The sequence below is a fragment of the Danio rerio genome, chromosome 7, assembly GCF_052040795.2.
Source record: "Danio rerio strain M-AB ecotype USA chromosome 7, GRCz13ab, whole genome shotgun sequence".
Classification (NCBI taxonomy): Eukaryota; Metazoa; Chordata; class Actinopteri; order Cypriniformes; family Danionidae; genus Danio; species Danio rerio.
Genome location: NC_141027.1, coordinates 37,302,527 through 37,318,881, shown reverse-complemented (window position 1 = coordinate 37,318,881; position 16,355 = coordinate 37,302,527). Strand labels below are relative to the sequence as shown.

The following is a 16,355-nucleotide window of genomic DNA, read 5'->3' as shown; positions in this document are numbered from 1 at the left end:
TTTAGGAAATTCTGAAAAATGTACCAAGAAACAACAGCAGTGAGCAGTCTTTTTCTTTTCATTTTTGAACAACTTTTAACATCTTGATTTTAAAACAGAAGCCAAAAAAAAAACTAGCGATGATGCTATGTAAAGTGATGATTTGTATTATTTTAGCAAAACAACCGTAAAGAGGTGGTCCACTATGATATCATATTTTAAACTTTGTTAGCAGATGTGTTGTTAGCAAAAAGTTGATGTGTAATGTAGCTGTGTGAACAAACAGCATCTCTGAATGTAAGACGCTCAAAGTACAATGCAAAGGGAGATGGGATTTTACAGAGTTAGCTTAGCAAAGCCTACAGCAAACAACGGTGCATACACCCAAGCAGTGAAGGGGCCGGGCCAGAGGAACTGTAAAGTTTTGTAATGTTATAGCAGAGAAAGCAAAGATGTCATCCAAACGCTGCTTTTTCCACAGAGCTTGTTCTGCTTCTGTTTTCGGGCTTCCAAAGGACACGACACACTTGAATTGTTTACAATTGAGTTTCAATTATAATCCAGAGAATTATAAAAAAAATTATATAACTAGCATTTGACAATGGACAGCTTCTAGAATCTCTTAGTTTAGTGTTGGATTCGGCTAAAAACTCCTCAAAGAAGGAGCAGCTCCAACCAGAATATAAAAAACTGTGAATTGTGAGCCACAACCTGTAAGTTTTTTAATTGTTAAAATTGATCTATTACATGTAAAGTTTCTAAAGTTAACGGTATGTTGTAGCAAAGATGTAAGTTTAGTGTATAAGACAGTATTTCAGACAGGAAGTGAAGTGGGGGAGAGAGAGGGGTTATAGGGACAGGAAATGTCCTCAAGCCGGGATTCGAACTTGGGATGCCCTGAAGTGCTACTACACTAAATGTCAACGTGCTAACCACTAGGCTATTACGCTGACTGCAGTGTCTTTGTAAGTGGACACTTTACCTACGTTCAACATCCCAAATAACAGACTCGAAAAAAAATATGTGAACGTTTCATATTACTTACACATGGTTATAAGTTATCCTCACAAAAACAAGCGAGTGTATACCTCGGCAGTAAAACACTTGTCTCAGAAAGTTATACGTTTATTAATAAGGACTGTGGTCAATACAAACATTGCAGCTTTTTTTATCTGCTCTGATTGTTTACAGGCAAGTTGATTGAGATTGCTGCACCTTCGACTCTCAGAAATCCTACATATTTAAACCAATCAGAGGATGACTGAAGATCTGCAAAAGTTTTCAGAAAACCGTGTCATATTCATCAGACATTTAGCCAAAGATTTTGTAGGCGGTGCTTGGCATGACATCTGAGGCTGAGACTACAATGGGTTCACTCACTTTTTAAAGTAAAGTCCACTTGTGGCTTTTAAGGTAATGAGTTTTTCAAGGCTAGTAATTGATCGCTTGTTACAGGGTAGGAATTGAAGTTATATATTTTTAAATGTTTTTTTTATTATTATAAATGGATTAATAAATGAACAGATAAAAACAAAAATTTGAAATGCAAGGTTGAATAGTAAAATATAAATTTTAGTATTGTTTTTTGTTGTTGTTGTTGTTGTTGTTGTTGTTGAATAAAGGAATCAATAAAGCAATCAATTAATAAATAAATCCATCAAAAAAATGAATAAATGAATCTAAAATTTTATGTTTGTTGTTTTACTCAATCCAAAACAACTAAATGAATTAATAAAACAGGAAAACATTCTCCTTTTTTGTTTAATATTACAAAAAATACATATAAAATAACTATTATACAAGCCAGATTTTCCAAATTTAAGGTTGAATAGTTTACTCCACCAAAACAAGCCCCACAAAAAGGTAGTGTTTTTAATATAAGCAATTAACGTTTTTAATTAATTAATTTATTTATTTATAAATATAAATGTATGAATTAATCAATCAACCAGTCAGTCAATCAATAAACTAATCTCTAATATAAATTTTAAACAGCAATTTAATCAAATTTCAAAAATAATCAAAGACTCCCCTCCTATATCATCAGCACTCCTTAAGTGTCTGTTCAGCATTTACACTATATTTACTGTAGTAGCAGGGAGAAATGAGTGGCTGAACTCCCAGACACCAGCCGTTATTAATATTTGCTTTTCATTTTAGCCACGGGCAGAACACGGGGCAGGAGTGTGCTCTTCCATAGTTAATATGACCCTGGGGCAGGATATTACAGCTGAAACATGTACGGCCCACGCAGGTGAACACGTCGAGCTGTTGTGATTTGATTAAGCTGCTCCTATTTAATGTGCATTAACTTGATGATGCAAAAAGGAGGACAGCTCTGTGAGTCTGACAGAGAAAACACAAGGACCTGCTCTCATACACACAGACATCGCCACGAAGTAAACGGCACTAAGTGTGGAGTTAGCAACTTTTTTGTTTGCGCTTAGAGGAGATAAAACGCTGAAATACAAACACAGATGATTCGGGTGCTGCGTTGTCTTTTTTAGCACCCTTAAATTGCTTTTTCCACTGTTAATCTCAGGCAGTTAGGGCCGCTGCTACTACATGACGACTGAAGCGAAAGCATTCTGCTAAACACAACCAAAACATTTTCTATGAAGTTTTTAGAGCAATTAGGAGCTTTAAATGTGTCAATAATACAAGGTTTGAAATAAAAACATATTTAATTCACGCTCAATAAAAATAAATCTGACAAGAGAAGGAGGCTTCAGAATCCTTTTTGGGTTACCTAAAGATTTCTCATAGTTTTGAATAATCTAGATGACCTTTTTTTTCATTATGAATAGCATTTTGTGATATAAAAAAAATGTACAGTGGAGGTTAAAGGGTTTCTTCACGGAACCATTGATGCCAATAAAGAACCTGTATTTTTAAGAATGTAAACATCAAGCAGCCACATAACAGAACAGAAGCCAACGATAAAAAATGCAACATTTCGGTACTTAAACAAATCAAGCCATGTAAAGATGTTGCAAAGATAATCGGTTAGATGTTGTCAAATATAAGCATGTAACCGGATCAGTCATACCATGTCAAATGCTGTTAAATTAAGTTTGACAAATTCCAAGAATGCTTTAGGAAAGCATAGAGGAAACTATTGTATGGAACATGCAGTTTTCAATTAATTTTCCTTGCAGATGTCCCACCAACCCCCAAAACACTCACACACACACATGCTTTCTTGCATTTAGTCTTTATCAATTGGAACACTTTAACTCTGTCCTTGCAGACAGCGAACTAACTTGTAGACTTGAACTAACCGTTTTGATAAAAGTCAGACTTTTATCAGACAATCCGCCCAAATATGGAGTGAATCAGCATCACAGTATATTCAGCTTCCACGCAGAACGTTAGAAAAAAAAGGCTAGTAATTTTTAAAGCATTCCCTACATTTTCCATGATCCAAAATCATTCCTGATCTTCCCTTTGTTGTTGAAAATTAAAGCCAACTAAAACGGGGAGTTAAGGAGGGTAAGCGAATGATAGTGCAAATGAGGCAGAACTTTAAGGGCTCGTGTAGCTCTCCGATTCCATGGACGAGTCTGTATTCTGCACTTCAAAGTCCTCTGTTTGATTCCGCAGGAACAGTGTTAGAGTCTGCACTCAATTTTAGAAATAATTTGCTTTGAGAAAGAACCTGGAAGCAATTTGTGATAATGCGGCCAAGTCTCTTTACTTTTTTTCCCTCCACTCTTCCTACTTTTTCACAGAGAAAGTTATTGTAACTATTGACCTCTCCAGTGCTTGAATGGCATTTCCAAGCATCCCGTGTGCCACTGTTATTACAGAACGGAACTTTTTAATCCAGAACGTCAGTGTTGTTCTAAACCTCATGTTCCATAATCCATGTGCAACTACTACAGCTATCCATCTGTGCAGATTTCTGGAGATTTTCAAAGTGCTGTTGTTGTTATTTTTTTCAGTCATGAGAAAGGATAACAATATATTTGCACCTGTTTATATCTTATAATGGAAACACAACAAAAATAAGCAGAATTAATATTGATTATAAACACTATAATAATACCCAATGTATTATGCATGCATGCTTATCCAAAATACAATTGCTGAATCTATGAACGTAAAAATGCGCTAATTGTTTTTGTCAATATTCCATTACAGTGTAAATCCACTTACTACTTCAGCAAATTTTATTTGGAAATAATTTACATTTATTCAATAAGCAGACACTTTCATCCAAATGGACTGAAGATGAGGAAAACCAAGGGCAATTTATCTTAAGCCACAATATTTGAAGTGCCACTGCATCAAATTTCAGTATTAAATCAAAATAGTGGAGCTAGAGAAGTGTGGCTGTGTATTTATTTGTTATAAAAGTGCATTTGTGTGTGGTTGTAGAAAATTTAATGTTCATTTTGTTCTATCAAGCTTGATCCATCCCCAAAAGACACAAAAACATGATGGTGGTAGAAGGGGGAAAGTAATATATATTTTAATTTAAAGATGAATACGACAACTAACATTGTAATTAAATGAATTCATTAGAAAAAAATACCAATAAACAACAAAACAATTATAGTAAATCTGAAAGTTGACAAAATCTGTCAAACCAAATATATGAATCAATTACTTTTCCCATAACTGTTGCAAAGTGTTTATCTAAGAAAATTATTCAATCAATAAATGATCAAATTATAAAAGATAACATTTCAATGTGCAATTTAAATCTCCTATGAATAAATTATGTTCATATTTTGCCAACAAAATATTTGAATAGAATTTTGTATTGAACTAGAAGGAAAAAACTTTCAAGGTCAGAAAATTTTCAGGTGAGAGAGCGATGAATATGTTTGACAATCTCTGTGTAAATATAAGCAGATATGACAAACAAATCAATCTGTTCAAAGTCATCATTTCAAATCTATTCTGTGGTAAAGCATGTAGAAGTGAAAAAAGCTACATTTAAGATAAGCTGAAAAAGGACAAAAGACAAAACTGTATTAAGCAACCACATCAAAAAATTAAATTAATTAAAATATTTCAAATAATTAATTTGGTTTGAAAGTGGAGTAGATGGAACATAACTCTGCATTTGATAAATCTTGCAACCTGTCACACTGCTGCCCTCCTGTGGTATACATAAAGACCATATATTATTATTAGGATGAGAAAATTATTTTTACAAAGTATTTGCGTATGCAGTGCTCAGCAAAAACGAGTACACCTCTTCTTGAAAATGAATATTTTTATATATAGTCAATACATGTTAATAAGAAGAATTATTCATTAAAATAAGTGTTTGGTCACCTTACATCTTTAGAAACATAAAGACATTACATTTAAGATAAAAAGAGTTATTGTAAAGAAGAAAATACAGACTACAAGACTTCAACTAAATGTAATATTTATTTATGTTTCTCTAAAATTTTCCTCTTCATAAAATTTTCATTAAATATTTCTCCTAATATTAATTTGAGTTTTCTAATTTTTGCACAATGGTCTTAAGTTATTTTGTAAGATTAGTTCTAGTTTTGTAATTGGTACTGCATAAATATATTATACTGCATAAATATATTATCTAATGCATAAATATATTATTGTAAAGCATCCTTCAGAAAAAAAATTAAAAGATCTTTGAGGAGTATGCTGGACATCATATAAAGCTAACAAAAATATTTAAATGTAATGGATTACATTTTTAAGGAAAGACAAGGTAAACGTAATGCAAATACAACATTAAAATGTTCTGATCATTTATTTTATTGGATTAGACCATGTTTAACTGCCTGTCATACACATCTTACTCACACTTTTGCCTTAAAGTTCTTTCTCTCCCGCACCACAACTTTCCTGTCGTGACACCAACAGCTTGCCTACCTCATTCATTTCCCTTCTTTGACCACCCAGTTTTTTAAAACATTAGTAAAACTGCTGCCCACCCCAAAGACCCCAAGCACTTCTTTACAGGACTTTTACAGAGCACATCTAAGAGCGACACACAAGGAGAGAGTAACATATCGTTTTGGACACCAACTTTAGGGGATCATTCATCCAAAAATGAAAATCCACTCCCCATTTACTCATTAGTTCAACACCTTTATGAATTATATACCTTTATGAATACAAAAGAAGATATTTTTGAAGTATCTTGTAGCCACTGACTTCCACAGTAAGTAAAAATATATATACTAGTATACAAGAGAAGTTACTGACTATTTACAACATTCTTCAAAATATTTATTATTATTTAATATTTATTATTGTGTTTAATGAAAGAAAGATAAACTCAAATGATGACAATTAATTTCAGGTTGAACTATTGGTTAAAAAAACTACTGAATTACCTGTATTAATATCTTAACTCCTAAAATTCAAGGGTCTTTATTGGTTTCTATGGTTCAGTGAAGACTGTTTAAATACATGAAACCTTTCCACCACCAAAAATGCTGTTTATAGTGGAAAAAACATTCTTTGGTTTAGATTATTAAAATGTTCTTCACACTGCCATTGTAGGAATGGTGAGGTTCTTTGGGGAAATCAAAACAGCAGCGAAAAGTGGCTGTGAAAGTCCTTTTTTAGAACCTTTATTTTTAACAGTGTGCTTAATCTACTTAAAATCCCACCATGCTTTTTTTTTTTTTAAATGTACACTATGGCTGTCGCACTCAAGAAGAACACAAGAGTAACCATTTGTTTCAGCACACGTAATGATGAACAGCTCGTGCTAATTGCAGGTAATGTTAGTATATTGTTTCATGCCAGCTTTTATATGGAGCGTGGTAGAGCAGGTTAAACCAAGCAGGCTGAGAGCAGATCAGGTATCCCTGCATGTACACACACATGCACACACACACACACACAGTAAACTTCTCAATCTCACCTTCCAGCCATCCATGACCCTCCTACCTCCAGCCCACACCAGTAATCAGGTAACTCCCACATTAACTGGCAGGGAAACGGGTCATTAATATCTCACTTGTTTCCATCCCTGTTTGCTCTATATATCACTGCCTGGCCGCTCTATTCACATCCATACATTACAACTATTCTCAGAATACTTCATTGTCAGCCCATGGCAGTCTCATTACTTATTAAGATAAGAGGAGAGATGCGGCGGAGAGCTCAGCTTGCTTTAAAAGCTCTTCTCTTCTACCCCTCCTCCCCGCTTCTCTCTCTCACCTTTTTTTCTCCTCTCATCTTTCTCTTTTTGCCCCCCACTCCTTTTCATTCACCCATGGTCCCTTTTGTTGCCCCCAATAGAACCATAGAATACCTGGAGGAAACGTTCATCCAAAAAGTATTCAAGCACTTGACATTCAAAATATATATTATGAAGGTCTGTCTCCACAACAGGAATGTAATAAATAAATACGTTTACATCTCACAGTTCTGATATTTACTCTCCTACAATTCTTTAAAGCTCACAATGCATCCTTTTAAAAAATATATTTTTCCAAAATCAGCGAAACTCAATGTTAAAAATAATGTTAAAATAAAATATTGTTTGATTTATTTTTTTTATGATAATTCTAAGATTGCATCCTGAGCAGTGTTGAGCAATAACACGTTACTAGTAATGAGTTAATTTTTACAGTAACTAATACAGTAACGCATTACTTGTTAAATATAGTAACTCTGTAAGCCTTACAATATTATGTATTTGTCCGTTACTTGGTAAGTTAATTAATTTTGTCTGCAGTCTAGCCCACATCTTCCTGTTTACTGTGGTAATTGTGGGATTGCTGGATGCCAACAAACCACCGTAAAAAAAGCGCATTGTGTATGAGGCGCCAGACTGGACAAAAGTCAAGCGAAAGCAGAAACCAAGTGCGCATGACAGAGACCAGGTGCGCGCAAGAGAGGCCAAGCGTGCTCGCAAGAGAGACAGAGTTTGCGCACGAGAGAGACAGAGAGCTTATTAACCTTACTATTATTAATTACTATTACTAATACAACCATGTTTGTTGTTTTAAACAAATAAGCACACATTTGTTATCTGTATAACAAAATATATTAGTTTAGTAGACACAGTGACACATTTCTTTCATATTTCAGAACACGTTTTTAAAAAATGTATAATGTTGTTTTGCTCAGAAAAAAAAATGCTGTAATTAATTTTTTTATTGTTTTACACATTTTTTATGGCTGTTATACAACAGCAGTTTTTGGACTTTGAATAAACACAGCTAACTTTCCATAAGTTGTTGACATACCAAGTTTAATATGTGGTCAGTTTGAAAATTGCTTAGCTTTTTTTATGCTGAGTTTCACTAAAATGATTTTGAATGATAATTCAGATTACTTTTATTTATTCGTTTTATAAAGGTGTGATGTGAAAGAACATGTTTAAGGGTTTAATACAAAACTTTTTATGCTGAAGCAACTTTAGTTTTTTCTTTTTTGTTTCTGAATATATTATTCAGCTAGTTTATCACCTTGTGGTATTTTTCTTATTTTTGTGCTGCTGGTCTGACTTTAATAAATTAGTGTTTAAAGATGACTTTTTGTTTAAGTCTGTCTTGTGTTTAAGTTGTGAGAATGCAAATTAATTAAAACTGTGAAGTTGATCAACAGTGTATTCTCCATGCAGCACTGAAGTGATGTTATAAGGGCATTAATGGAATCATTAAAAATGCTCTTCGGAAAACTAGCTCAAAAATTACTTTTAACAGTAATGCATTACCTTTTGGTGTAAGTAATAGGTGAAGTAATTGAGTTACTATTTGAATAAAGTAACTAGTAACTGTAACTATTTACTATTTTTTTAGTAACTAGCACAACACCGATCCTGAGTTTACATCTTATGCTTTTGACTTTTGTTCCCAGAATTCCATTCCTATGTAACCTCATGATTGTGAGACATAATCCGAGAAGACGAAATTGTGATTTCATAAGCGTGCTGTTTGTTTTAAGTTCTGTTTGTTAAAACCAAAAGTGTCTTGCAGTACTGTAATAAAAGGAAAGCAAATTACATTTGTCTGATCCTGTATTTGGCTCATCAGAAAATATGGTCTGATCTGTGACTAAAAAACACAATGTGATCAGAACCATGACATTTGTGATCCGTTGCACCACTGCTAAGAGGTATAATAAAAGTGGAAATTTAGGATCCACACATATATACCACAGTCTCCATATACTTTCTTCTTCTGAGACACTTCTTTTGACATAGTCCTGTATTGAATCTGCTGCTATGACGACGCATAGTCATTTGTAGCTCCACCCCCTGAAAGCACAATCTCATTTGAATTTAAAGTGATAGTTACCAAATAGGCACAACTTGGATAAAAGCCTAAAGGCTGATTTATACTTCTGAGTATGCACGTGTATGGTCCAGCGCAGCCTTTGCGCAGTTGCATAGCCCTCGCTGTGGCTAACGCAGACGCTGATGCGCACCTTTCAAAAACTAACTACAAGTCGCAACGACACAATCTCTGTAATTGGTCGGCTTGGTACAGTAGCTATGACAAGTGTGGGTGGAGCTGAGAGCCAATGATTGTTGAGTCGCGTAAAGGAGCACAACAGATGGAAACGTTTGTTTTGTATTTACTTTATGATTCATGTTGTTGCACGTCCACTTGTTTCCACCTCTGAATGAGCTGAAAATCATTTTGAGCTGAAAATTTACATGCACACTCTAGGGTCAACAGAGACTTATTTTACATCTTGGGAAAATGGGAATCCCCTACAAATAGGTAATAGTTTAATAGTTATACACTCCGCCAAAAATTTTGTCCTTACTATTTTCTCATCCTCAAGTAAATCCGTACCTTTATGAATTTCCTTTTACTGTTGAGCACAAAAGAAAATATTTTGAATAATATAAGAGACCTGTCTCCATCGACCTCCATACTAGGCAAGTCAACGGTTGCAGGTTTCCAACATTTTTCTAAAAAACTTACTTTGTGTTTACCAGAAGAAAGAAACTCAAATCGATTTGTGGAAAGTCAAGGTTAAGTGAATGATGACAGAACTTTCAGTTTTATGATATAGGGATTGTCAGTTGCAAGACAAACTATTTTTAGAAGTCCAAAGTGAAATATAAAACTCTTAAACCACAAGAAAATAATCACAATTGTAAGAGAAGTAGTAACAAATACCACAAAGACTACTCCTACTTTAATCTCTAAAGGTTGTCACATAAAATCCTTCTATACATACATACTGTATACAGTAATGTATGCATGTCCTTTTTTAAGCCTCCAGGCTTGTCATATATGCTTACATCTACATCAACATGTATTTTTGATATTTCCAATGTTCACTATTAAAATGTAAAGCATATATTTGGAACTACATGTCCATGACTAAATGATGGGAGAATTTTTAGGAGAGAGAAAGAGGGGGGGAAAGGGGTATAATGTTGTGATTTGAGTTTAGATTGGAAGCTCATGAAGAGATAAACCATCTTGGAGCATCCTGACCTCTCGCCCTCTAACTGGAGACTGTGAGACTGGAGCCTGCTCATCAGCCACTCATGCAATAAAACAGCTCATTCTCATAAAGTACGTTACAGCAGATTCATTCCCATTACAATCATTACATCACCATATTCTTTTCCATTTGGTTTCAGAGGCCATCACTGCACAAATAAATAATAATAAGGGTCTTAATTGGTATGTATGTATTATTTTATATGTATATCCTTAAATCAATTTACCTGAAAAAGTAAATACAAAAAAAAAATATTATAAACAAATTAATGAACTCGTTTTCAGACACACGAAATACAATTTAAGGTTACATATATTCATTTACAAATATGTCCTGAGGGTGAAGTGTTCATTTTGCAGCTAACTCTTAATGAATACAGGAACATAAAATATTCTATTTGAGATTAGATTATTTTATTTATCTGTCCATCAAGCGTTAAAGACCTTTTTTTTTTATCTAGCGAGTTACAAGATGCCTTCGGTTAAAAACCCTTGCTTTCTTTTTAATTTTTGCATAAATTTTGAAGAATACTTTTCTTAATCTTTGAAAAAAATAAGCATAAACCTTTGGAAAAATTAATTTTAAAAAAGCATGATTTATTACATTGCCTGAAAACTAAATCTCATCTGAAAATCATTTACTCAACATCTACTTCTTCCAAAGTTTCTTTCTCCTGCTACACACAAAATAATATTTCCACAGTAACTTTTCTTCTGTCTAAAGAAATCAATGATTATCATCAACAGATTCATTTAAAATATCTTCCTTTGTGTTAATCAGAAGAATTAATAATAATAATAAATAAATAATGACCTAATTTTTATTATTAAATATTTAATATCACTATTAAGTAAGGATGCTCCGATTAGGATTTTTGCAGCCGATACAGAGTACCGGTTCCTTGTCATGGTGATCGGCCGATACAGAGTACCAATTCCCAATGCTTCAAGCTTTATAATGCATAAAGCCCATTTTCCCTCAAAGAATGACACTTAAGTGGAGATCTCTCCTTACCCAAGAGAATAAATGAAGAATGTTGCATATAATTCCTTAAACACGTTTCTTATAATTATTTAGTGTGGATATGTCATGGTCAGAAGCAGCTTTACAGAAAATAATATAAAACAGATAAAAGCAATGGTATAAAGACTACCAAAGCTATTTAGAAATATGGCAAATAATGGAAGAATTTAACGTTTTAATAATGAAAAAGAGTGGAGCGCATATTTGATGCATAAGAAATTGAAATGCACAACTATGAATACATATTTGTTTATTGCGATAAGTATATTACAAAAAGATATATTATTAAACATTCAAGTTAAAAAAATTTTTTTTTTTAAAGCCGTAAACAAATACCTGCGATCGGTTCATGAGAGTGGCCAGATTGGGGAGTACAGAGTAATAAAATATGATTATTGAACAATACCAATATTCAGCCGATCGATCTGAGCATCCCTACTATTTAGTATTTTCAGGTTTTCTACAGGTTTCATCAAGTCAAATTTAAGACTTTTTAGGACCTTTTTAAGACCATTATGAATGAATTTTCAGACTTACAAAAGACTAAACGCTAAGGATTTTTTCTAATGGCCCAGTTAAAACATAAAAAAAAACTATTAAAAACAAATGTTATTTTAAGGAAGATAAATAAACCACATGTTTATAAATAGATATAAACAGAAATGTAGGTTCAATATTAAATTATATAAAATACATAAAGGTTTAATTATAAATGTTAATTACTTCAATAAGATGCCATATAAATACATATCTAGGCACACTCAGGCCAAAGCAGAGGTCAAGATAAGGCCAGGAATCTATCGTGTCTGGCATCCATTTCCTGTGTCCTGTGTCACAAACTGCTCTAATAAAGCGTTCTCGTCTCAAAGAAGAGGTCATCTGGGTAAATGTGTGTGTGTGTACTCTATCTGATTTTATCTGCAGAAGAAGGATGGCTACATCACACACACACTGTCTTGTGTTTGTGTGTGTCTATTTCATGTTCTTAGACGTATTCAAGAAAGGCCAAGATAAGTCACATGGTCAGAGATCAGTCAAATCAAATGCAACGTGTCAAGCTTATGGATGGTACTTTATTTATTTATTTATTTATACCTTAAGCAGTTATTGACTTTCTTAGATAAATGTGAAGTTGCATTGTAATATGTTTAAGTTTTTTTTAAGTAGTTTTGGTTTGTTTTTATTTTTTAGACTGTTTACAATGATTCAGATATTTAAAGAACATTCTACAGTTCTAAGAATAAATAAATGAATGAATAAATAATTAAATGATTAAATAAATAAATTAATGGATAAATAAATAAATGATTAAATAAATAAATTAATGAATGGATAAACAAATAAATAAATAAATGAATAAATGATTAAATAAATAAATAAATAAAGTAATTAATTAATTAATTGATTCAACAACGGTACATTTATGCAGCAAAACAAAATAAAATTAAAACAATATAAAAATGTTATTAGTTTATTGTACATATACGATATACCTAAAAATGTTAATGATATTAATTAATATGAAATATAAAAAAACTACTACTACTACTAATAATAATAATAATAATAATAACTATACATTAATAAGTGTAATAAGTATACACTATTTATAGTTCACACATTTTTACAAGCTCAAACCAAGGAGCATTCAAAGACACATTTTAATCACAAGGCCTTATGCAATTCGATTACCACGTCATAGACCCTTAATGTCTCCAACATGGCCTTGCTAGAGCTCCAGGGCTGGGTTTAATTACAGTGGGCAGAGCCAAACCTGGTCCCCAGTGCAGTGTGCCCACTCTCCGGGAGTCAAACACGTGCCATCCCCTCCTTTACTCAGTTGTTTACCAAATGCCTAACACATCATGGAACCATTTAATCTTGCTTAGTTGCTTTTTTTAATAACTTCAGAGTATGTGAATAAGTAGAAAATTGTCCACAACACGGCTCCCCCCAGCGGCAACGTCCGTATGAGAAGATTGAAATGCCCGATAATATCAGTATTTTTCAATCAACGAAGAGTGAAAAGGTTGAATTTATGGTGTGTATATTATCTATCGATGCTTAGGATGGAGGTTGTGTATGTGTTCAAATACATTACAAAATACAACTAAGCAGTTTATGCTTATGCTTTATCATATATTGTGAACTGGCCACTTTATTGGGTACACTTGTTCAAATAAGCTTTAACGCAAATCAGAAAATCACAACCTAATTCATCCAGACATTGTCAAGACTATCTGATGATGGTTAAGCTGAGCATTGGATTGGAAATAAAGGTAATTTAAGTGATTATGGATGCATCATGATTGCTGGTGCCAGACAGCCTGTTCTGAGTATTTCAGAATGCACAACTCATCACAGAGAGGGTTGAGTATCCATTTTTAATAAACAGTTTCAAATTTCAACAAACCAGGGATTTGATACGATTCAATTCTGTTTATTGACTCCTGAATTTTTCAGTCAATCTTGCATGATCAACGGCAGTGAACCTTTTACAGTTGTATCTATCTGCCAGGACCTGCTCATACAATGGATAAAAAGACATTCAGCTCTAAATTGTAATGAACATCTTATGTATTTAATTATTTGGTGAACTGTCAGAGAACAGCAAAGTCCCTTTAAGACAAGTCGTTTCACTTGGTGGCCATGTTTGAAACGCTTTACGGGCAATATGCTCGGGCATTCTGTCTGAATGGGGAAACATCAAATTCTCCAAAACTACTTGTCAATCTTATGATTGAAGTTCATATTAGAATCCACCAATAAAACCAAACATTTGTCTTGTAAGTTTCATTTTGAAATGTTCAAATCACACAAAATCTGCAGAAACTCATGTCTGGTCCAAGCCCCTTCCCTGGAGTATAGTTAGTCTATAGATGATTGGCTCTTGTAAAAGGCGGGCTTTTTTAGCTATATAGCGATCAATGATTGGCTCCTGCACTAGGCCATATTAGCCATATTGTCTGTTATACTTCTCTCCATTCAAAACAATACGAGTGACATGTCTTGAGTATTATATAGTCTTTGGCAACAGTTAGCCTTTTGCTTAGAGCCTAAATGGCAAGAATAAAAAGTGAAAACTTTTCTTTTTCTTGAAGTATTTGCTTAAAAATAAGAATAGTGGAATTAGAACAGATAATCAATAAGAACAAGATTTGAGAAATCAAAATCACTAAAAATAAAGCATCACCTAATCCTAATCACAGATGACCTACAGCAGCAGAAAACACTCCTAAAAAGGCAAAATAAGACTACAATTGACATTAAACAACTATAAAATTGTAAAAGTTCCCAACTCTATTCAGTCCTGCTTTCTGCTGTTGCACTCAAGCTAACTTTTATTCAGAACATATAAACTCGGTTACATATGGTCGAATTAACGTACCTTAATGTTGATCCAAACATGTGTGAATCTTCATTCTGGTCACAGATTCATCTGTGGAACATAAAATACAATATTTAAGATTTTTTAATACAACAATTTATTATGATATTTTTTTATGTAAAATATGTCACAACAACAGTAACACATACCAACACAAAACATTCAGTATTAATATCTCCTCTTAAGTAAAAAAAAAAATGGATATAAAATATTAATGGAGGACTTTAACACAGAGTGCTTTCTTTATGTCTAAAACACACATACACCTCTCATTAAGAAAATACACAACAAGTGCACTGCAGAGACAATGTTACACTGATTTATAACATAAAGCATTCGCTTTTATCATCCCAGTGCAAAAACCAGTTCACTTTAGTCTCTAGTGGTATGTGGTGGTCACAGCAGAGAGGTAAGCAGAAACTGCACAGGCTTACAGTGCACTCTGAAAAACATTACTCATACACTACCATTATCCTCCATCTCAACGCAGGCCATCCATCACAGCAGGCCAGGGGGCAAGCCCCAAAATTCAACATTTACTATTGGTCTGAGATAGATGAGGAAGCATTTCTGTGCCCATACATCAAACACGTCAGATTTTAAAACATCCAGCTTCTACAAAGCCAAATTCTGGTATTGATATTACCATTCCTGTAGTTTGACATCACTTACAATGATATCAGATCATACAGTAGTTACATCTTTACCTGATCCCTCTGATCGGCTCTCTAAATATAAAGCTTTTCACATACTAAACACAACTCCATATTCATTTACCCTAAATCCCTTTTTTCTAGATGGAGGTTTCTTGTATTTCAGGTATTGCCTCAGAGTGTCTACATTCCAAAGACTTTGAGTCAATACTTAAAATTGCTTTTGACTACTGTCTATTTTTGACTTCCTCCCAATAATTCTTCCAATGCAAGTCTGTGGGACTGTGCTGGAGTGTACTGGCCACTAATAAACACACACTGGGCATGTTTGGAAGTCTTCTCTGTTCTGTCAACCAATGGCAATCTCTCTGAAGAGCATCTCAGAGCGAGAACATTTATGCCAGAGCATCATCCCAAGCCAGAGTGCTCAATCTGGCCACTTCAGTGGGCTATTTATAAATAATGATTTTGAAGAGTGGAAGTGTTGAACACTTTTCATTCCCAGGATTCTTTGTGCATGGTTGATTTTAAGTCCCATACACACTCTGGCCCTTCAAAGCTCTCCTTGGGAAGGATAAAGGATTACGGATGAACCCTTTAAAATGAAACGCAGGCATTATCTGTACAGTCCATTTAAAATACACATTAAATCAGCACTAAGGCTGTGCTGCCACCTAGAGGTAATAACAAGAACAAGACACTGGAACGGGAGGGAGAGAAATAGAGTAGAAGAGGGAGAGAAGAAGAGAAAGGCTTCCGCAGCACCCCTAGGGTATGACATTCATCTCTGTCTTTTTGCCAAATTTGATTTTAAATATTTACAATGCCATAAATCTTGGCTGAAACAAATTACCCGCAAAGTGCTATTGTCTGAGAATTGGCTCGTAAGAAGGATG

The 16,355-nt window shown here is 33.7% G+C and overlaps 2 protein-coding genes across 26 annotated transcripts in view; both read right to left on the bottom strand.

Moving 5' to 3' along the window:
• Positions 1 to 16,355, bottom strand: part of LOC147843130 (uncharacterized) — a 553,038-nt gene that overhangs the window by 179,090 nt on the left and 357,593 nt on the right. The window lies entirely within an intron of this gene.
• Positions 1 to 16,355, bottom strand: part of sall1a (spalt-like transcription factor 1a) — a 411,399-nt gene that overhangs the window by 293,382 nt on the left and 101,662 nt on the right. For 11 of the 25 annotated variants that reach the window (XM_087259440.1, XM_087259437.1, XM_087259441.1 and 8 more), the window contains exon 2: positions 14,807 to 14,857. The exons of 13 other annotated variants lie outside the window; for them this stretch is intronic. The gene's annotated coding sequence lies outside the window, so the exon portion shown is untranslated. Of the gene's footprint in view, positions 1 to 14,786; positions 14,858 to 16,355 lie in introns of all 25 variants that reach the window. One more of the 25 variants, XM_087259439.1, reaches the window with a different exon arrangement.